Consider the following 23,056-nt stretch of genomic DNA (forward strand, 5'->3'; position numbering starts at 1 on the left):
TTAATCCTTTGTCCTTTGATTCATTTGCAAATATTTTCTCTCATTCTGAGAGTTGTCTTTTCATTTTGTTTATGGTTTCCTTTGCTGTGCAAAAGCTTTTAATTTTCATTAAGTCCCATTTGTTTATTTTTGTTTTTATTTCCATTACTCTAGGAGGTGGGTCAAAAAGGATCTTACTGTGATTTATGTCATAGAGTATTATTCCTATGTTTTCCTCTAAGAGTTTTATAGTGTCTGGTCTTACATTTCGGTTTTTAATTTTTGTGTGTGTGTGTGTGTGTATGGTGTTAAGGAGTGTTCTAATTTCATTCTTTTACATGTAACTGTCCAGTTTTCTCAGCACCATTTACTGAAGAGACTGTCTTTTCTCCATTTTATATCCTTGGCACCTTTGTCATAAATTAGTTGACCATAGATGTGTGAGTTTATCTCTTGATTTTCTATCCTGCTCCATTGATCTATATTTCCGTTTTTGTGTCAGTACTATACTGTCTTGATTACTGTAGCTTTGTAGTATAGTCTGAAGTCAGGGAGACTTATTCTTCCAGATCCGTTTTTCTTTCTCAAGATAGCTTTTGCTATTTGGGGTCCTTTCTGTCTCTGTACAAAGTTTAAGATTTTTTGTTCTAGTTCTGTGAAAAATGTCATTGGTAATTTGAGAGGGATTGCATTGAATCTGTAGATTTCTTTGCATAGTAAAGTCATTTTCACAATATTGAGTCCTCCAATCCAAGAAAATGGTATACCTCTCCATCTGTTTGTGTCTTTGATTTCTTTCAGCAGTGTCTTATAGTTTTCTGAGTACAGGTCTTTTATCTCCTTAGGTAGGTTTATTCCTAGGTATTTTATTCTTTTTGTTGCAATCGTGAATGGGAATGTTTCCTTAATTTCTCTTTCTGATTTTTCATTGTTAGTGTCTAGGAATGTAAGAGATTTCTGTGCATTAATTTTGTATCCTGCAACTTTACCAAATTCACTAATTACCTCTTGTAGTTTTCTGCTGGCATCTTTAGGATTCTCTATGTATAGTATCATGTCATCTGCAAACAGTGATAGTTTTACTTCTTCTTTTCCAATTTGGATTCCTTTTATTTCTTTTTCTTCTCTGATTGCCATGGCTAAGACTTCCACAACTATGTTGAATAATAGTGGCGAGAGTGGGCATCCTTGTCTTATTCCTGAAGTTAGAGGAAATGCTTTCAGTTCTTCACCATTGAGAATGATGTTTGCTGTGGGTTTGTCATATATGGCCTTTATTATGTAGAGGTAGGTTCCCTCTATGCCCACTTTCTGGAGAGTTTTTATCATAAATGGGTGTTGAATTTTGTCAAAAGCTTTTTCTGTGTCTAATGAGATCATATGGTTTTTATTCTTCAATTTGTTAATATGGTGTATCACATTGGTTGATTTGCATATATTGAAGAATCCCTGCATCCCTGCGATAAATCCCACTTGATCATCGTGTTTGATCCTTTTAATGAGTTGTTGGATTCTGTTTGCTAGTATTTTGTTGAGGATTTTTGCATCTGTGTTCATCAGTGATATTGGTCTGTAATTTTCTTTTTTTGTAGTATCTTTGTCTGGTTTTGGTATCAGGGAGATGGTGGCCTTGTATAATGCATTGGGAAGTGTTCCTTCCTCTGTAATTTTTTGGAAGAGTTTGAGAAGGATCAGTGTTAGCTCTTCTCTAAATGTTTGATAGAATTCACCTATGAGACCATTTGCTCCTCGACTTTTGTTTGTTGGAAGATTTTTAATCACAGTTTTGATTTCCTTACTTGTTTTTGCTACATTCATATTTTCTATTTCTTCCTGGTTCAGTCTTGAAAAGTTATATCTTTCTAAGAATTCATCCATTTCTGCAAGGTTGTCCATTTTATTGGCATAGAGTTGCTTGTAATAGTCTCTTATGATGCTTTGTATTTCTGCAGTATCCATTGTAACTTCTCCTTTTTCATTTCTAATTTTATTGATTGAGTCCTCTCCCTCTTTCTTGATGAGTCTGGTTAAAGGTTTATCCATTTTTTTTATCTTCTCAAAGAACCAGCTTTTAGTTTTATTGATCTTTGCTATTGTTTTCTTTATTTCTATTTCATTTATTACTGCTCTGATCTTTATGTTTTCTTTCCTTCTACTAACTTTGGGTTTTCTTTGTTCTACTTTCTGTAGTTCCTTTAGGTGTAAGGTTAGGTTGTTTATTTGAGAATTTTCTTGTTTCTTGATGTAGGATTGTATTGCTATAAACTTCCCTCTTAGAACCACTTTTGCTGTGTCCCATAGGTTTTGGGTCATTGTGTTTTCATTGTCATTTGTCTCTAGATATTTTTTGATATCCTCTTTAATTTCTTCAGTGATCTCTTGGTTATTTAGTAGCGTACTGTTTAGCCTCCATTTGTTTGTGGATTTACAGGGTTTTTTTCCTATAATTGAATTCTAATCCCATAGTGTTGTAGTCGGAAAAATGTTTGATACAATTTCAATTTTCTTAAATTTACCAAGGCTTAATTTGTGACCCATGGTGTGATGTATCCTGAAGAATGTTCCATATGCACTTGAGAAGAAAGTGTCATCTGCTGTTTTCAGATGGAATGTCTTATAAATATCAATAAAATCTATTTGGTCTATTGTGTCATTTAAAGCTTGTGTTTCCTTATTAATTTTCTGTCTGAATGATCTCTCCATTGGTGTAAGTGGGGTGTTAAAGTTCCCTACTGTTATTGTGCTTCTGTCATTTTCCCCTTTTATGGCTGTCATCACTTGCTTATGTATTGAGGTGCTCCTATGTTGGGTGCATATATGTTTATAATTGTTATATCTTCTTCTTGGATTGATCCCTTGATCATTATGTATTATTCTTTCTTGTCTCTTGTAACATTATCTATTTTAAAGTCTATTTTATCTGCTATGAGTATTGCTATTACAGCTTCCTTTTGATTTCCATTTGCATGGAATATCTTTTTCCATCCCTCACTTTCAGTCTGTATGTGTCCCTAGGTCTGAAGTGGGTCTCTTGTATCAACATATATACAGGTCTAGTTATTTGATTCATTCAGCTAATTTGTGTCTTTTGGTTGGAGCATTTAATCCATTCGACATTTAAGGTAATTATCTATATGTATGTTCCTATTACCATTTTCTTAATTGTTTTGGGTTTGGTTTTGTAAGTCCTTTTCTTATCTTGTGTTTCCTGCCTAGAGAAGTTCGTTTAGCATTTGCTGTAGAGCTGGTTAGGTGCTGAATTCTCTTAGCTTTTGCTTGTCTTTAAAGCTTTTCATTTCTCCACTGAATGTGAATGAGACCTTTGCTGGGTAGAGTTATCTTGGTTGTAGGTTTTTTCCTTTCATCACTTTAAATATATTCTGCTACTCCCTTCTGGCCTGCACAGTTTTCTGCTGAAAAATCTGATAACCTTATGCGGACGCACTTGTATGCTATTTGTTTCTTTTCTCCTGCTGTTTTTAATATTTTTTCTTTGTATTTAATTTTTTGATAGTTTGATTAATGTGTCTCAGCGTGTTTCTCCTTGGTTTTTATTTTTTTTGTGTGTATGGGACTCTCTGTGCTAGTGTCTTGTGTAGGCTTCCTTGTGGGGGGAGGCTGGTTTCTGTGTTCTGGTGGGTGAAGCTGGATCTTGTCCCTCTGATGGGCAGGGCCATGTCCAATGGTGTGTTTTGGGGTGTCTGTGAGCTTAGTATGACTTTAGGCAGACTGTCTGCTAATGGGTGGGCTTATGTTCCTGTCTTGCTAGTTGTTTGGCTTAAGGCATCTAGCAATGGAACTTGCTGGCTGTTGGGTGGAGCCAGGTCTTACTGTTGAGATGGAGACCTCTGGGAGAGCTCTCATCAATTAATATTCCATGGGGCTGGGAGTTCTATGGTGGTCCAAAATCCTGGACTTGGCTCTCCCACTTCGGGGGCGCAGGCCCAACCCCTGGCCAGAGCACTGAGACCCTGCAAGCCACACAGCCTGGAAGAAAAGGAAAGGAAAAAAATGAGCAAACAAAACCCAGAGACAAATGGTAAAAGCAAAACTAAACAGACAAAAATACATAAACACCCACTCACAAAAAGAAAAAAAAGAGAAAACAAAAATGAGGAGAGCAACCAAACTAATAAACAAACCCAAAAATGAAAACAAACACTAAAAACTAAACTAACAAAAGCAAAAAATCAAAACCAAATCAAACTCAGAATGCAAAGTAAAAAAGGCAAATGAAGCATAAAACAAACATACAAAAATGAGCAAAAAAGAAAGTAAAAAGAAAGATGAAAACTAAAGGAAAAAATACAAAAAGAAGAGTAAAGTAAAAATAGAAAAATATAAAATATTGTTAAAAATAATATGCAAACAAAGCAAAACAAAGAAAGAAACAAAAAACAATATAACAAAAAATTACAGTAGAAATATGAAAAAATAAGGTGAAAAATATATTAAAAATAAAAGCTTAAAAATGAAAAGTAAATAAAAATTAAAAGAATAATAAGAGCAACAATAGAACAAAACATTAAAGAAAGAAAAAAATATTTATAGTAGTAATAATAGTAATATTTTCCTGTGGCTTCAGCTGTCAGTGTCCTTGCCCCCACAGTGAGCCACAGCCAATCCTTGCCTACCCAGAAAATCTTCCAATACTTCTACGTAGGTCTCTGGACCTGCTGTGGGCACTGCGGGGCCAGCTCAGACTCTGATCTGGCCTGACTCCCACGTGTGCTTGCCTCCAAAGTCCACAGTTGCCCCCAAAGTCCACAGCCTTGATTGTGGGAACACTCACTGTCTATTCATATATTTCACACATGCAGGGTCTACCAAGCTGATTGTATAATCCGTTGCTCCTGTGGTTGCACAGAGAGATTTCCCTTTCTCTTCTTTGGTTGTACTGCCCCTGGGGTTCACCTTTGGTTTTGGCCCCACCTCTGCATGTGGGCCACCCTCAGGCATCTGTTCCCGGCCCAGGTGAGAGGGGGCGAAAGCAGCGGCTGATTAGCACACACTTGCTCACTCAGGCTGGGTAGAGGGAGGGATACGGCAGTCACAGTTGGGATGTGTGGGGAGTGAGTGCAGCAGTAGAGGCTGGCAGGAAGTTGCAACAGCCTGAGGCACACCGTGCACTCTCCTGGGGAAGTTGGCCCCGGATTGCAGGACCCCCAGCAGCGGCGGGCTGCACAGGCTCCAGAAAAGGTGTGGGCAGTGACCTGCACTTGCTCACAGGACCCTCGGTGGCAGTGGTGGCAGCAGTAGAGGACTCACCTCTGGGGTCTGAGATAGCAGCCTTGGCTCGCACCCACCCCTGGAGCTCATGTAGGTGGTACCCTGCTGTCTGTGAGTGCATGGAGAAAGAAGCTCCTATGGCAGGCCTGCCCCTCTCCTCATGCACCCCCCAACAATGGTCCGTTGCCTCTCTGTTGGGCCCAGGGTTCTTCTTGGACTCCCTCAGCTGGTGCACTAGCCTCCTCAGGCTGTCTTCCCATAGCCAGCCCCAGTCCTCTACCTGGGATCTGACCTCCAAAGCCCAAGCCTCAGCACCCTGACCCCACCTGCCTCAGTAGGCAAGCCAACAAGCATCTCAGGCTGGGGGGTGCTGGTCGGCACTGATCCTGTGTGGGATTCTCTCCACTTTCCCTCCACACCCCTGTTGCTGTGCTCTCCTCTGAGGCTGTGAATCTCCCTCCCGTCCCCACCAGTGAGGGGGCTTCCTAGCATGAGGTAACTTTTCCTCCTTCACAGCTCCCTCCCAGAGGTGCAGGTCCCATCCCTATTCCTTTGTCTCTTTTCTTTTTTTTCTTTTTTCTTTTGCCCTACCCAATTACATGGAGAATTTCTTGCCTTTTTGGAAGTCTGAGGTCTTCTGCCAGTGTTCAGTATGTGTTCTGTAGGAGCTGTTCCACATGTAGATGTATTTTTGATGTATTTGTAAGGAAGAAGGTGATCTCCACGTCTTACTCCTCTGCCATCTTGAAGCTCCCCCTCCTCCCAAGCTTTTATTATACTCAGAAGATAAGAGAGATGATGATATATATTAAAGGTCATACATGTTGGCTTACAGGCTAGAAATAAGTAATGATATGTGCCAATGCTTTGTGATATGTATTAAGGTAAAGTTTCTGAGGAACCTTGCTTTTTTCATTATACTCTCTATCCCCTCAAGCTTCATCCTCTGTGTCCTTTTCCATATTTCTGCTTGAATATTATATCACTTTTCAAGGGGCATTCTAAGTGGATCTTTCTCTAACACTGTATTTGGATGATCCCCAGTAGATTTAACTACTTCTTTATCTATATTACTATAATGTCTCATACATACTTTTTTTTTTTTTTTTTGTGGTACACGGGCCTCTCACTGTTGTGGCCTCTCCCGTTGCAGAGCACAGGCTCCGGATGCGCAGGCTCAGTGGCCATGGCTCACGGGCCCAGCCACTCCGTGGCATGTGAGATCTTCCCGGACCGTGGCACAAACCCGTGTCCCCTGCATCGGCAGGTGGACTCTCAACCACTGCGCCACCAGGGAAGCCCTCATATATACTTTGAGTAGCATAATTATATGATTTCTATTTACATTTTTCCAAGTACCTAAAAAAAATTTAAGTTCCTTAGGGCCAGTCACTCAACTTATTAACTTAACTCATTGTTTGCCAGATATCTCATGAATTCTGATTGTTGGGAGAAAAATTCTCCATAGATTCCTTGTGTTCCTACATGGTCTAAACCTTCTGAGTCAAGTACATATTTGAAGAGCATACAGTCTTCTAATCTAGAGATAGTGTATCCTACCAAAGAGATGTAGAACCACCTTCCTCCTAAAGAAATCCCAAGGAAGAAAAGATAAAGCCCTCTTCCTCCCCTCCCTGGAGGTATCTGCTTACATTTCAGGCATCAAACTTAAGAAACACCTTCCTTTTCTCCTAGAGGTTTTTGTTACATACACTCCAGAATAATGAGTAATCTCTCCTTTGGGATGGGTAGACAAGCACATATACCAGTAGCCTCTTGAAGTTTCCTTGATATTTCCTAAATTTGGGTTTTCTCTCGTGGTACATGCCACTGCACATGTAAGCAAATATCTAGACCTCATTGCATCAATGTTGGTTTTCTCTGTGAGTGACAAATGTTCTATTTCTCTGACGCAATGAGATATGAAAACTGTGCTATGCTAACCTGTTAGCTTCCAAATAGGGTAAATATCAGACTCTTCATAATTTCTGACTTAACAGTGCTCTGCATATATGTACACATGAGTATGTGTGTGAATGTCACCCATGTGTATACTGGAGCAAAAGGAGGAATGGGGGAAATAGATATTAAATAGATAAGTATACTCTAAAATGTGGTAATTTCTGATATAGAGCAGAGTTCTATAAGAGCATAGAGAAGGAAACAGGAATTGCAAGGCTAGTGAATAGTGACTATTTTAAAATGGTTGATAAAATACTAACTAAATTCAATTTTGAGATAAGATGAGGAAAGAGTTCTCAGTGGTTAAATCTGTCCAGTTATCTAGGGAGTTTATCTTTCCACAATGTGAAATCACACACTTCTCTCTGCCCCTTACTTTTTCTGTGATGAAAGCTTTCTCCAAACACTTTATTTGTAGGCATGACCTGAATTATTTGGTTTATGTCCTTGTGGACAGTGAATCATTCTCTCTTTTTTTCTCATTCTCCTCTTTGCCTCTGCATGACCTAGGGCTTCCTGTGACGCTGAGGTCTCTCCCATAACTTGTATAAGAGGAGGATAGCACAATACTGCACTTTGCTAGAAGTGTTCCTTTTAACAACAGATGTCAGAGTTAGGAAAACAAACAGAAAAGCAAATCAGAGCAGTTTCAATTATAATCTTTAAATGGAAGACTCAATCAGTATTTTGCCCCATCAGTGAGGATCTGTAGGGCATCTTAGAAGTGCCACAGGAACAACTATTTCGTGTCTTCATCTATAGCAAAAAGGAACACTATTTTTATCTTCCCTGTAGTAGACCTGATATTACATAATCTTAGTTGATTTAGTTTGTTTTCCTCTCTCTCCTTCTCTCTCTAAGTCTTGGGAGCTTTGGCAAAAACTAAATTTCCTACACAATGTGATAAAAATTTCCTGTCCCAACTCAGGGAGGGCCCCCCTAGCTAGTTCCCTTCCTGTTTTCTCCCTCTGGGAGTAGTGGGGATGGAGCTGAGGTTGGAGTGAACTGCAAGCAGTTTCCTTAGGCAGACAGCTAGGCTGAAGGTGATGGCTAGAGAGTGGGAAGCTTGGTCCCAATAGAGCTCCACTCCCATCCTCCTCCCCCATGGCCACCTGAGACCAGTATGTGTTCCTCCAGCCCCACAAAGTGCTGCAGAAGAAATAGAAAGGTGTGGGCAACACCCCAATAGACTGACCTTTTCCTATAGTGCATGGCCCTGGCCACACTGATCAGCTCAGAGATCAGGTAAGTCACATGGACTAGTCCTTACCTAAGTTTGGAGCTGAGATGGGTCATGGCTTAATAACCACCCAACATCCAAGAAGATCTCAGAAAGCCTCAACACTCTGGACATACTGACCACACTATACACAGCCATGAACTTGACACTCCAGGCACAGTCAGGTACTACAGCTCACCATTTCATACAGACTCACCATTCCATACCCAACAACTGTTCTGGGCACATCAACACACATGAAGAGACCATCCCATAGAGAGTGACCATCCTTGACCACAGACTTCACCTCACCTGCACCTGGGAGGCACCAGTGATCCCACTGTACTGCCTGTGGAGCTTTGAATATGTGGGACAGCGGGTGGGAAGCTGTGATGGCCTCAAGACCTCTGTGAAAACTTCTGCTCTATGAAACGTTGTGGTGCATTTTCACAAATGGAAGCTAAATTTGGTTTCCAAAATTATTATTACAGCTAATGAACATGCAAGTGTCCAGTAATAATACTAATATTAGCTATCATTTGCTGAGTTTTTACTATTCAACAAATACTTTATATATATTCAACAAAGTACCGTCTCTCTCTCTCTCTGTCTCTTTCTATATATATATATATATATATATACACACACACACATATATATATACACATATATATGTATATATACACACACACACACACACACACACACACACACACACACATACACACACAACTTATTTCATCCTTGCAATAATACCATGAGATAGGTCCTGTTACTACCTCTATTTAATAGGTGAGAAAAGAAAAGCCATGAGGAGTTAAATATCTTGCTCAAGATTATAAAGCCAGTACCTGGATACTCAGGAAGTAAACCTGTGCAGATGGACTCCACAGCTCCCATTCTTAACCACTGTTTCCTGCTAGATGTCTGATTTTTCAAATGTTGACATTACAGATTGTAGGTAGTTAGTGACTTTCTATAAACATTCATGTGCTGTTGAATGTTCGATTACTATTTTTCTTTTAATTCATCTTACAGCTTTTAACATTTAACATATGCTGCTTGAACCTAATATACTGCTTTAAAATGACATAATATTATGTTCTTCTCAGTCTGTTATGGGAACAGACTCTTGAATGAATCTGATTATTCCTTCCAAAACTTCTAACAAGACCATAATACTTTTTCCCTAAGAAGCATAACACCCTGTTGGTGACAAATATTTCTGATCTACCTCTTTGAAATATGAGTTGGGGCTGGTGTAGTCATCTCATACTTTCAGAATCAGAGAAATCTCACAGGCAGAGGGTTGAAACCAATACAATACTATGTATATGTATATATTGTACATAAATATTCCTACATATACATACATAATACATTATAGCACTATTAGTATCATCACTGGGTGCTTGTCTGTTCATTGACTGTAATGCCCGTTTTGAAAACCAAGATCACTGCACCTTGGGAAAATACAGAATTCCATAGGATAGGATATGAATAACATTATTTGGGCTTAAGAATAAAATGATCGCAGAAGAATTCTTTGGATGTTCTGGAGACTTTTTCTTGTCCTGAAATTTATGACATCTTGCTTGTTTTCAAAGTATTCGAAATATCAAGAAGTTTGAAAATTAGGAATTCTCCTCTGATTGTAGCAAGCAAGTAAAACAGCTCCCCAAGTGAAACCTGCATGCATAGAAGTTGGAGAACCTCTGCACTGACCCTTTTGCCTCTAAGGATTTAAGATAAATCAAGTTTACCAAAGCCAGTAGTGAAAAGTAATTATACAGAAGCCACTATTTATGGAAAATTGGCACGAATTATTCAGACATCTAGGAAGACTTTCTAAAATATCCTTGGTGTCTAACACAGGGATCTGACATTATCACCTAAAGACAGAATGTTTGCATATGAATTTCCATATGTTCCTTCCATTATCCTAATCACTTTAAAAAAGTGGTTCTTAGCCTTGGCTGCACATTACTGTCCACCTGGGGAGCTTTGAAGTGTACACTTACCTGTGCCAGAGCTTCTGATTTAATCGGTGCGGGATGAGGGTTGGGCATTGAGATTTGGAAAAGCTTCCCAAGTAATTCTATGTGCAGCAAAAGTTTATTACCACTGTTTTAGAGTAACTCTCCTGTTCTAACTTTACCTCCATCCCCAACCCACCTTCTCCCTGCTCCTCGCCCCACTCTTATGCACATTCTTCTCCTCCTCTTGCCCTAGTCATGAACAACTGAGAGATCTTTAAGTCACGTTAACTTGTCTGATAACTTTTTAGTTCTTAATACTGCTGGAAACAACATGACTACTGTATAAGCACAAAGTTAATAGTGTCCAAGAAGGCCAGATTATGATTGTGCGATACAGCAATTTGAGTATTTTTGAATGATATTTTAGGAAAAAAATTCCAAAAAGAATGGCAATTTCTAGTATTGGCATACCCTAGAGGAGCGAACTATACTCCTCAGCATGTTAACAGATGTCTGTGAAAATAGAATTCATGGTCACAAAAATTTTGGCAAACATTGGGTAAAAATAAAGTTAAGTATTTTTTCCCCTGTAGAACTCTTTGAATACTTAACATGCTAATATGTATTGTGACTCTTCAAGGGTATTATACAGCATTCACAAACTTATTTTGGCCCTTTTAATATTAATTAGGGAAATAATTTTTTAACACTAATTATTTTTGTTTTCCTTCTCCTGCTTTATTTCCTTCTCTTCCTTCTGCTTGAAGCCCAGAAATTAAAAGAATCAAAAAAATAATAAATTCTTATATTAAGGAGCTATGAGAACAATAGACTACTTGGTGTAGAAGTAAAAAAAAAAAATGTAAGATTTACACAGGATATCAAATACCACAGAGACAAATTTAGTACCAGATGATAATTTAATATGTCCAGTGTGTGGTGCTTAGATGAACTAGACCACTGACAGCAGATACTGTGCATAAATAAATTGTTTCACATCCCTCAGGGCGCTTGTTAAAACTGTATAGATGTTTTACTGGATTTAGAACTTTCTGATAGTTGGAAAACTTTCGTATAGAAACCTTTCATATAGTTGGGAAACTGTTCCATCTATTTTCCTTTCTCTAATTCCAGGATTTTTTATGGTTTCCTCAGGAACTTCTAAGGTAGTAGCAGTGTTGACAAATGTAGTATTTGTTTTATCATTTACTGAAATGAAGCAAGATACCCTTCAAATTAGTGGCTTAGTGGGAATTGTGCAGTTAGTGTGGAAAATGGTGTGGTAGTTCTTCAAGAAGTTAAATATAGAATTACTAAATAACCTACTAATTGCACTCCTAGGCATATACTAAAAAGAATTGAAAGCAGAGACTAAAATAGATACTCTCATGCCAATGTTAATTGCAACATTAGTCCCAGTTGCCAAAGTGTCCATCAACAGATGAAAGGATAGACACAAGGTGGGGTGTATATATTTTGGAATATCATTCAGCCGTAAAAGGAATGAAGTTTTGGTAGATACTACAGCATAGACAAACCTTGAAAATATTAAGCTATATAAAATAAGCCAGATACAAAAAGATGAATATTGTATGATTCTTATAATAAATATGTAGAATACATAAATTCATAGAGGCAGTAAGTTAGAGGTTACCAGGGGCTGGGAAGAGGGTGAAATGGAAAAAAATTGCTTAAGGGGTTCAGAGTTTCTGTTTGAGGTAATGAAAATGATTTTTAAATAGATTCTTGTTATGAATGCACAAGATTGTGAATGTAATGCCACTGATTTGTACACTTAAAATAATTAAAACAACAAAAACATTTTAAAATAACATAAATTAGTGACAAAATAATAAGCATTTTGTATGATCTTGATTCTGAGAGTTAGGAATTCAGCCTTTGCTTAGTTGGGAAGTTCTGCCCCATGTAGTGTCAGCTGGGGGTTCTCGTGAGTCCAGATGGTGGCTATGAATAAAACATCCAAAATGGCTTAACTTCTATACCTGGAAAATAATACTGGCTACCAGCAAGAAGCTCATCTATGGTCTCAGCCAGGAACTTTGCTTCTCCTCCATGTGGGCCTCTTGACATGGCTACTGGAGGTTCCTCACAATAAGTTAGCTGGGTTCCAAGAAGGAAGGTTCTAAGACTTAAAGGCAGAATCTGCTGTTCTCTGAAAATGCAGCTCAGAAGCCAACACTTTCACACTTGTTGCATTCTATTTGTCAAAAAAAAAAAAAAAAAAAAAATGCATAGAGCTGACCCAGATTCAGGGGAGGAGAAAGAAACTTCCTTTCTTCGTTGTGGAGTAGAAAGTTCAAATGGATAAGTTCATGTGGATTGGGTGCTATTGTTGCAGTCATTTATAGAAACACAGTATCAGAGGATTATTATGTATATTTTAAATGATCTGTCTCTGCTGACCTTCACTCATGGAAAATGACCCAAGCATAACAATTGTAAGACTCTTTTTACCATCTGTGGGGAAAGGTGCAAGTGTAAAAGTAGCCTCTACATGGAAGGGTGTCTGTGTTGAGCCTAGAAACCTGTGCTTCTACTTTGTAGCATTGCTCTAGTCTTCATTTATTTTCTGAATGTTTGCTTCATCTAACCCTTATATCCATATTATTTTTACCTTCAAGTGTACAGAAAACCCCACCACTTTTGGTATTCTAGCTGCAGTGCCATATGAAATAAGATATTTATCATGGTTTAAATGAGACAAGCATATGCAGCAAGACAGGAATTCAGAATTACAGAATATTCATGAAACTGTCCTACTCAGTGTACATCACTCAAGCAAGGGATACAATTGTTCATCCATGCTTCATAACTAAATATTTTAGTTTTATATAGCCAGCTGTCTTAGTTAAGAAAACTTTTACCTAAATTGTTAACACCTTGACTCCTTGTCAAAAGCTTTCATATACACACAGACACAGACCCATAAAGCTCTGTACTTTGCAGCTCTGCAGTATTCACAAGTTACACAGACATGACCTGCTACCCTCTAGTAATTTTTGTCTAAGTTGATAACATCTTCTTAGCTTGAGAATTTGCCAATCTCTAAAAGCTCCCTCCTACCCCTACACACTGAACTTCATCTCACAATAATCATTCTTGGGCTTTTTATTCCTTTATATCATTTGACATTTTCCTTGGGTGATTGCTTGATTGTCGTATTGTGCAATACATGAGGTGAGAGACCCACTATTTACATGATTCTGCTCTATTCCTTGACTCTAAAAAAGGGACCAGAAATCCCCTCCTTTGTTTAGCTGCTGAAGAGTAGTTGCAGTTCTGATATCAGGTTTTTATTTATAATAATATTGAAAAGAAAACAGTATTAACATAAGCAAGGTGAACCCTTATTGAATACTCAAGCACCTTACAAACATTCTATCATGTAATATTCAAAATAAACCTATAAATTAGGCACTAATATATCCTTGTTTTATAGTTAAGGGCATTGAAGCTTATTATGTATCTGAAGTCGTCAAGCTAATAAGAACCAAGAGTTGAAACTGGGCTTGATGGCTCTGGAGCCTATGCTCTTAATTGCCATTAAGCTTTCTCACCATAAAATTTTCTAGGGTGTGTCCCTGGAAACTTTATTTCCCTGCTTTTACTCTGTTAAGAGGGGTTCAGTACAGTTCTATTTTAGAGCTACTGTTTAAGGAACATGTCAATCAGCTAATTCTCTGTTGCTGAAAACAAAACATCTCCGCCATCCTTTTCAGAGAAAATGGGGTTTATGATACTAAGCAATAAGAATATAAGGTAGAAACAATAAAATATGTGTGCAGGAAGCTAGTTAGAACTCTATCTCATTATTTTCAGGCTCTCCTCAAACAAGACTTTCCAAGTCTGCTGGGGGTTGGTCCTGGGACAAGCCATGGCTGATCTCTTCAAGCATACTGTGTGTAGCATTAGCCAAGTCTCCCTTAGTGGGCAGATCTTTGCTCCTTACTGTAATGGCCCTGCCAATATTACACTGACTATTAAAATATCATTATGCCTATTCCGTTCACCAACTCAGGCAGATGTTAAGAGTATTCCTTCAGGAAGTAAATCATTGATTGGGTTTACATGCTTGATCAACCTTAAAGATGGGCAAAGTATAACAAAGATGCAACATAGAGATTCAGTCAGGTACAAGCATGTGGGGTACACCGAAGACACAGGAATCTTTATAGAAAAGGGAAGGTGCTTTTACAGTGCAAACAAACGTTATGCTTCTACTTAAAGATGAGTCTGAATATTTATTGTGTTCGTTGCTCTTCCTTGTCCTTTTGTAGTTTCATATAAATGAATGACTTATTTGAGAAATGTCAGTTGAGCATCAGCTGGGAAACAGACACTGGTAAGCACTGGGAAATGGATTTGCATTATTTTGGAGAGAATATGAACAGATTGTAATGATAGGAGAATTAATGGAGAAATTCAAAGTCCACATATGAAGGTAAATTGAGAAATTCTTTTGAATTTCATTTCATTGCAGTGAAGTGATGAAAACAAGGAAACTAAATCTCAGAGGCTTAACAAAGACTGAATTCCCACCCACACTGCATGTCACTTGAAGGCTGCTGAGAGCTATGTGCTACATCATCCTCATTTCAGGTCCTCAGGTTGCAGAGCATCCACTCGCTGGGAGATTGCCTGTTGCTTTCACAAGGAAAAGAAAAAGTGGTGAAGTGCATGCAACTCTTAACGATTCTGTTCGGAAGTGACACATATCACTTCCACTTGCATTTTATTGGCCAAAGAAAGTCATGGACACAACTGAGTTCATAGGGGTGGTTAATTATTATACAATCATGTGGCCTAAAGAGAAGAGAGAACCAACTTTTGTTAACCACCTTAATGACAATTACAGCATATTTGGTATAAAGTTTTTTTACCTAACATGACTTCACCTTTTATAATATACAAAAATTGTCTCATATTCTTAAAAATTAAACGAAAAGAGAGATTATGCAATGACACGTCAGTAATATGGGTACAATCTACCATCATATTGTGGGTTCAAGAGAAACAGGAAAAAAAGCAGCAGTGTTATTACAATTCATTTTTGCTAAAATGGGCCCTATAACAGGTCATACTGGGTGGCCTTAGATGAAAGCAGATACTCAGATGGTTGCAGATACTTTCACACTAGCTTCCAGAGCAATGTGCTTGAGAACTCAATTCAAGTACACAGCAAAAATGTTGAGAAATAAGTCATCCTTTAGTGATTTCAAGTAATGGAAAATTATATGTAAGAAAAAAAGTATAACAAATTGTAAATGACCCTAACACTCTACTGAAGAAGAAAGTAATATGCACTTACTAGTGGGCATGGTGGGAAGCATGGAGTGAACGAGAAGAAAATCTTACCGTGAAGTCTGTAAAAGCATTCCCTGCTGTTCTAACCCTGGCACCTCACCTGTCATCCAGCAATCAGGAGATTCATCTTAGGTAGAGCAATCAGCACTGCACAGTCTTGGGCTCTAAAAAGAAAGAAAGAAAATAACATCCTACATTTCCCTACTTGCATGTCAATTATCCCATTTTGCCAAAGCATAACAAAATGTGAATCATATCTGGATTCAGTGAAGTAAAAACTCACTGAAAGACAGGAATACAGAAATAATATTTGGGAAGGAGAGAAACATAAGAAATGTTCTCAGCTCTCCAGGGTAAGCCCTGAAGTCAACTGTCACAAAATAGAGCATGTTATCTGTCTGCACATCTGTAAATCCAAAAAATGGCTTGTAGCATGTGCAGGTCCCTCCCCTAGACACTCTGGGGCCAAATCATGTTGTGAGTAAGACTTCAGGTGTGTTTGTGGAGGAGGGAGGGGTGATGGTGGGAGAGGGGTCAAGACAACGCCAATTAATAAATTTTCAATCAGTAAGTCAAAGGCATTATATGGGCATTTATACTCACCTCTCTGTGATTAAATTATAGAAAACCAATCCCAATGCAGCCACTCTTCAGATTTGGTCCTGCTTTCTGTTGTAATGTTTGAATCCGCATTTGTCTATTAAATCTAACCAGGTTTCTTAGGAGCACCATCAACACAGTGGTCTACACCTGAGAAGGCTCAGAGGGGATCACGCAGAGGCTGCTGTTTTTATTGAGTTTAAAACATATCCAGTCAGTTTGTTGCAGCATATTTAACTTTGCTAAGGAACATTTCTTAAGAGCTAAAATTCTAAGCAGTGAATGAAGAAATAGGAAGGATAATTCACAAATTCTTTAAAATACCCTTGGTTTTCACAAAACAAAATGAAAGCATTTTAAACTTTAAAACACTTGAGACATCTAAACTCAAATTTCAGTAGCAAACAGCATAGTTGTGACCCAAGCTACAAGACAACATTGAAAAGGCACATTAAGAATGTTAATTAAATTCAAATTTAAAGTTTAATTTCTCATGTATTAGTTAAAAGATTTCTATTGACCCTCACCACATGCCAATGAGACTATGGCTTTTGCAGGAGACCAGCTAAGAACTAAACAGTTGAGGCAAGTTATCTGAAGTCAAAGAGCCAGGCTATAATGCAATCTCAGCAAGTGCCCACAGCTCAACTTAGGCTCCAGAGTTTTTTTCCATTAAGCTAAACTTTCATTCTCTCTCATACCTAATACCAGGTATTAATGTTGCTCCCTTTTTAATTCTCTTTATGCAGTTCATCCAGGGAGTGAGGTCATTCACATTGACAAGGATGAGGGGAGGTGAGTGGGGGAGCGCTACTCCCCATGTTCTGGCCTGATTCATTTTGTTGAGCATAGTTCTTATTTCGAAGTACATTGGACTAATGTCAACCAAATATATTTTATGAGCACAAAACTCTGATTTCATAATAGACTCAAGGTGTGGAAACCTAAAGAGAAGAATAGTAAAATGACCTTTCAGTTTGCCAATGATTCAGTCATTCGACAAATATCCTCTGAGTGCCTGCTTGCTGCGAGCACACTCTACTCTGAGGAACAGGGGAATAAAAATACAACCTCCAGGCACAGAAGACACAAAGATCCCTCTGGGCACTCTTGTAACTGATAATTGTCTTCATTCCACAAATATTCATTGTGTACCATATGAAAGACGATCAGGTAAACATGATGTGGGAAACCATACCAATGGGATAAAGCAGTTGATTAGAAGATGTTCCCTTTAATATTGTGCCACTGGCCAGCCTTATTAGCTAATTTATTCCTCAGAAAAATCCAACAAATTTGATATTGTGTACAAATTATAGCTTGCTTTCTTAAACAGCTTCATGAACACACTTTAAGCAAAAATAGCCAATCACAAAAGAATACATAGGTATCGTATGATTCCATTCATATGAAGTTCAAGAACAGGCAAAACTATTCTGTGGAGAAACGGATCCAAAAAGTGGTTACCTCCTCATGAGAAATCTATTGAGTAGAAAGCACGAGGCATCTTTCTAGGTGATAGATTCTCTCTTTTTTTTTTTACCTGAATGGTGAGTAGATGGGTGTATGCACATGTAAAAAGAAATTTAGCTATTCCATTAGGATTTGTGCATTTTACTGTATGTAACATACTTCAATAAAAAGCACAACACTCAAAGCAAAGAACAAGAGTCTTGATTCTCATAGCCAATATCCTCCAAGATAAGCTACTCAACGTTACTAAAGAGATGATACTGAGGCTTCATACAGTTTTAAAAAATTTTTTAAGAAAAAATGAACTCTCCATTCTACTCCATTGGTCGATGTGTCTGTTTTTATGCCAGCATCATACTGTTTTGATTACCATAGCCTTTGTAATATATTTTGAAATCAGGAAGTTTGATGCCTCCAGCTTTGTTCTTTCTCAGGAATGTTTTGGCTATTGGAGGTTTTTTGTGATCTGTATGAATTTTAGAATTGTTTTATTTACTTATTGATTTTTTATTGAAGTATAATAGACTTACAATATTACAGTAGTTCAGGTGTACAACATAGAGATTTGATATTTCTATACATTAGAAAATAATTGCCATGGTAAGTCTAGTTACCATCTGTCACCACATAAAGTTATTACAGTATTATTGACTATATTTCCCATGTTGTGCATTACATTCAGGTGACTGTTTTATTTTATTTTATTAATTTATTTTATTTATTTTTGGCTGCATTGTGTCTTTGTTGCTGCACACAGGCTTTCTCTAGTTGCGACGAGCAGGGGCTACTCTTCATTGCAGTGCAAGGGATTGTCATTGCAGTGGCTTCTCTTGTTGCAGAGCACGGGCTCTAGTAGTTGTGGCAGGCGGGCTCTAGAGTGCAGGCTCAGTAGTTGTGGTGCACGGGCTTAGTTGCTCCATGGCATGTGGGATCTTCCCGGAGGAGGGCTTGAACCCCTGTCCCCTGAATTGGCAGACAGATTCTTAACCACTGCACCACCAGGGAAGCCCAATGACTATTTGTTTTATAACTGGAAATTTGTACCTTTTATCTGCCTCACCTATTTTGCTCATCACCACCCCCACCCCCACCCCCATCAACCACCACTTTGTTCTCTGTATCTATGAGTCTTTTTCTGATTTTGTTATGTTTGTTTTGTTTTTTAGATTCAATATATGTGATATAGCATACAGTATTTGGCTTTCTCTAATTATTTCACTTACCATAATACCCTCTGGGTCCATCCCTGTTGTCACAAATGGCAAGATTTCATTCTTTTTATGGCTGAGTAATATTCCATTGTGTGTGTGGTGTGTGTGTGTGTGTATTTCACATCTTCCTTATCCATTCACATGTCGATGAACACTTAGGTTGCTTCCATATCTTGGCTGTTGTAAACAATTGTTCAATGAACATAGGGGTGTGTATATCTTTTCAAATTAGTGGGATTTTTTTTCTTCAGAACAATATCCAAGAGTGGAATTGCTGGATATCTTCTTAATTTTTGGAGGAATCTCCATACTGTTTTCATAGTGACTGTACAAATTTACATTCCCAGCAGTAGTGTACAGGGGTTTCCTTTTCTCCACATTCTTGCCAACACTTGTTATTTATTTTGATAACAGTCATTTTGACAGGTGCAAGGTGTTATCTCATTGTTGTTTTGACTTGCCTTTCCCTGATGATTAGTGATGTCGAGCATCATCTCATCTGTCTGTTGGCCATCTGTATGTCTTCTTTGGAATAAGATCTATTCAGATTCTCTGCCCATTTTTTAATCAGGTTGTTTGTTTTTTGATGCTGAATTGTATGAGTTCTTTGTATATTTTGGATATTAACCCCTTATCAGATATATCATTTATAAATATCTTCTACAATTCAGTAAGTTGCATTTTTGTTTTGTTGATAGTTTCCTTCACTGTGCAAAAGCTTTTAAGTTTGATGTAGTCCCATTTGCTTATTTTTTCTTTTGTTTCCTTCCCTGAGGAGGCATATCCAAAAAAATTATCACTAAAACAAGTGTCAGAAAGTGTACTGCCTATGTTTTCTTCTAGGAGTTTTATGGTTTCACATCTTACATGTAAGTCTTCCACCCATTTAGAGTTTACTTTATGTGTAAAGGTGGTACAGTTTAATTCTTTTGCATGTAGCTGTCCAGTTTTCTCAGTATCATTTATTGAAGAGGTTGTCTTTTCTCGATTGTATATTCTTGCCTCTTTTGTCATAGATTAATTTCCCATATAAGAATGGGTTTATTTCTGGGCTCTCTATTCTGTTCCATTGATCTGTGTGTGTGTTTTTGTACAAGTACCATATTGTTTTGATGACTGTGGCTTTGTAGTATAGTCTGAAATCAGGGGGCATGATACCTCCAACTTTGTTCTTTCTTGAGATTGTTTTGCCTCTTCAGGGACTTTAGTGTTTCTAAACAAATTGTAGAATTATTTGTTCCAGTTCTGTGAAAAATGCCATTGGTATTTTGATAGGGAATTCATTCAATCTGTAGATTGCCTTGGGGAAAATGGTCATTTTAGCAATAATAATCTTCTATTCCATGAGCACAGTACCTCCTGATTTGTTTTCCAATTTCTTTGATCAATGTGTTATAGCTTTCTGAGTATGTTTTGTACCTCCTTGGTTAGATTTATTCTTAGATATTTTATTCTTTTTGATGTAATTGTAAATGGGATTGTTTTCTTAATTTCTCTTTCTGATAATTCATTGTTAGTATATAGAAACACATATAGAAACAGATTTCTGTATTTTAATTTTATATCTTGCAAAGTTACTGAATTCATTTATCCTAATAGTTTTTGTTGGTGTCTTTAGGATTTTCTATATATAGTGTTATGTCATATGCAAACAATGACAGTTTACTTTTTTTAAAATTTGGATATCATTTGTTTCTTTTTCTTGCCTGGTTGCAATAGAACAGAATCAAGAGCCCAGAAATAAGCCCCTGGATATTTGGTCAACAAATATTTGACAAGGGATACAAGAATATACAACAGGGAAAGGATAGTCCCTTCAACATAAGGTGTTGGGAAAACTAGATACTCACATGCAAAACTCAATGCCTATCTTAGTCACAAAAAATTAAAATGGCTAAAATCTTAAACCATAAAACTCTTAGAAATTAACATAGGGAAAAAGCTTCTTGGCACTGGTCTTGGCAATAATATTTTAAGATGTGACATCCTAAGTGCAAGTAATAAAAGAAAAAAATTTATGACTACATCAAACTAAAAAGCTTTTTCATAGCAATGGAAACCATCAACAAAATGAAAATGCAGCCTACATAATGGATCAAATATTTGTAAACTATATATCTGATAATGGGTTAATATCTAAATATACAAAGAACTCATAAAACTCCATAGCAGAAAAGAAGAGCACCAACCGGTACATGAAAAGGTACTCAACATCACTTATCATCAGGGAAATGAAAATCAAAACCAGAATGAGATATCATCTCACACCTCTTAGAATGTCTATTATCAAAAAGACAAAAGTTAAGTTCTGGTGAGGATGTTGAGAAAAGGGAAATATTTACACTGCTTTTGGGAATATAAGTTGGTACAGGCACTTGGGGAAACAGTATGAGGGCTCCTCAAAAAATTAAAAATGGAACTACTATATGATGGAGCAGTTATGTTTCTGGATATATATCTGAAGGAATTTAAATCACTATCTCATAGAGATATCTACACACCCATGTTCATTGCAGCATTATTTACAATAACTAAGACATGGAAACAACCTAAATCTCCATCTACTTATGAATAAAGAAAATATAGAATAGAATAGGTAGAATATAGAATAGAATATTATTTGGCCATAAACAAGAAGGAAATCTTGCCATTTGCAAAAACATAAATGAAACTAGAGGGCATTACGCTAAGTGAAATGTCAAATAGAGAAAGACATATATATGATCTCACTTATTTGTGGAACCTAAAAAAACGAAAGTAAAAGAAACAGAGAGAAGTTTGGTGGTTGCCAGGGTCAGAGGATAGGTAGGAGGAATGAGCAAAGGTGGTCAAAGGGTAGAAACTTCCAATTATAGGATGAATAATTTCTGGAGATATAATGTACAGCTGATGACTATAATTTACAATCTCATATTGTATACTTGAAAGTTGCTAACAAAGCAGATCTTATAAGACCTCACCACACACAAAAAATTGTACCTATATGAGTGATGAATGTGTTAACTAACCTTATTGTGGTAATCGCTTCCCAGTGTACACACACAGTTGGTCCTTGAACAATGCATAGGTTAGGGCTGCTAATCCCTGCCCAGTCAAAAATCCACATGTAATTTTATAGTTAGCTCTTCTATCTGCAGTTATGTATCCTTGATTCAACCAACTGCAGATTGTGTAGTACTGTAGTATGTATTTACAGAAAAAATTTGCATACCAGTGGACCCATGCAATTCAAACCTGTGTTGTTCAAGAGTCAACTGTATGTCAAATCATCACATTGTACACCTTAAATTTACACAATTTTATATGTCAATTACATCTCAATAAAAGTGAAAAAAATAAAATTTTAAAAAGGAATGAATGAATTTATCCTGTTAAGTAAGAATCATGTGTCTATTCCCTTAACATAAAACTATTTACCCAACTACAAAGTAACAACAGCCCATTTTTCTTAGCCTACATGTCTTAGAAAAGAGTATTTCTTTTATTTTGGTGGGGATAAAACTCTTTTGGTCTGTGATAATCACTTGTTTATTAGATTCCTAACCAAAAGCAAACTCTAATTAGGTAGAAACATGAAGACTATGACAATTCCTGTGCAAAGAAACATTTAAAATTCTACCTGACTTCATGGGTGTTTCTTTTTTTCTGGTTAACTTATATGGTAAGCTAAAATTGGTTGCCAACATCTAAGATAGTATTATTGTAAATATGTTTTTAAATATAATACTTTCTGCAAGAGTTTACATAAGAATACATTATAGTTACATTTATTTTTTGTAAATGTTTTCATATGTTTCATTTTGTTTTCTTAATTTTCACAATAACTCTGCACTAAGATGGACAAAACTACTTTCTTTAGTGGCATTCTTGCTGATTATTATGAAGAAATTACCAACCTGTACTGTCTTTTATTTAGTTTGAGAATCTGATGTAAAATTCTTATTAAAAAAAAATTAAATGAGACTTCTGGAAATACTTTATAGTCTATGTGAGGATATTAAAAATACCAGTGGTTTATGTATCTTTGAAATCCAGACATCTAAGGCTGGAAGAGGTAATATGCATTACTAATTTTATGC

This window comes from Orcinus orca, chromosome 3 (genome assembly GCF_937001465.1).
Source record: "Orcinus orca chromosome 3, mOrcOrc1.1, whole genome shotgun sequence".
NCBI lineage: Eukaryota > Metazoa > Chordata > Mammalia > Artiodactyla > Delphinidae > Orcinus > Orcinus orca.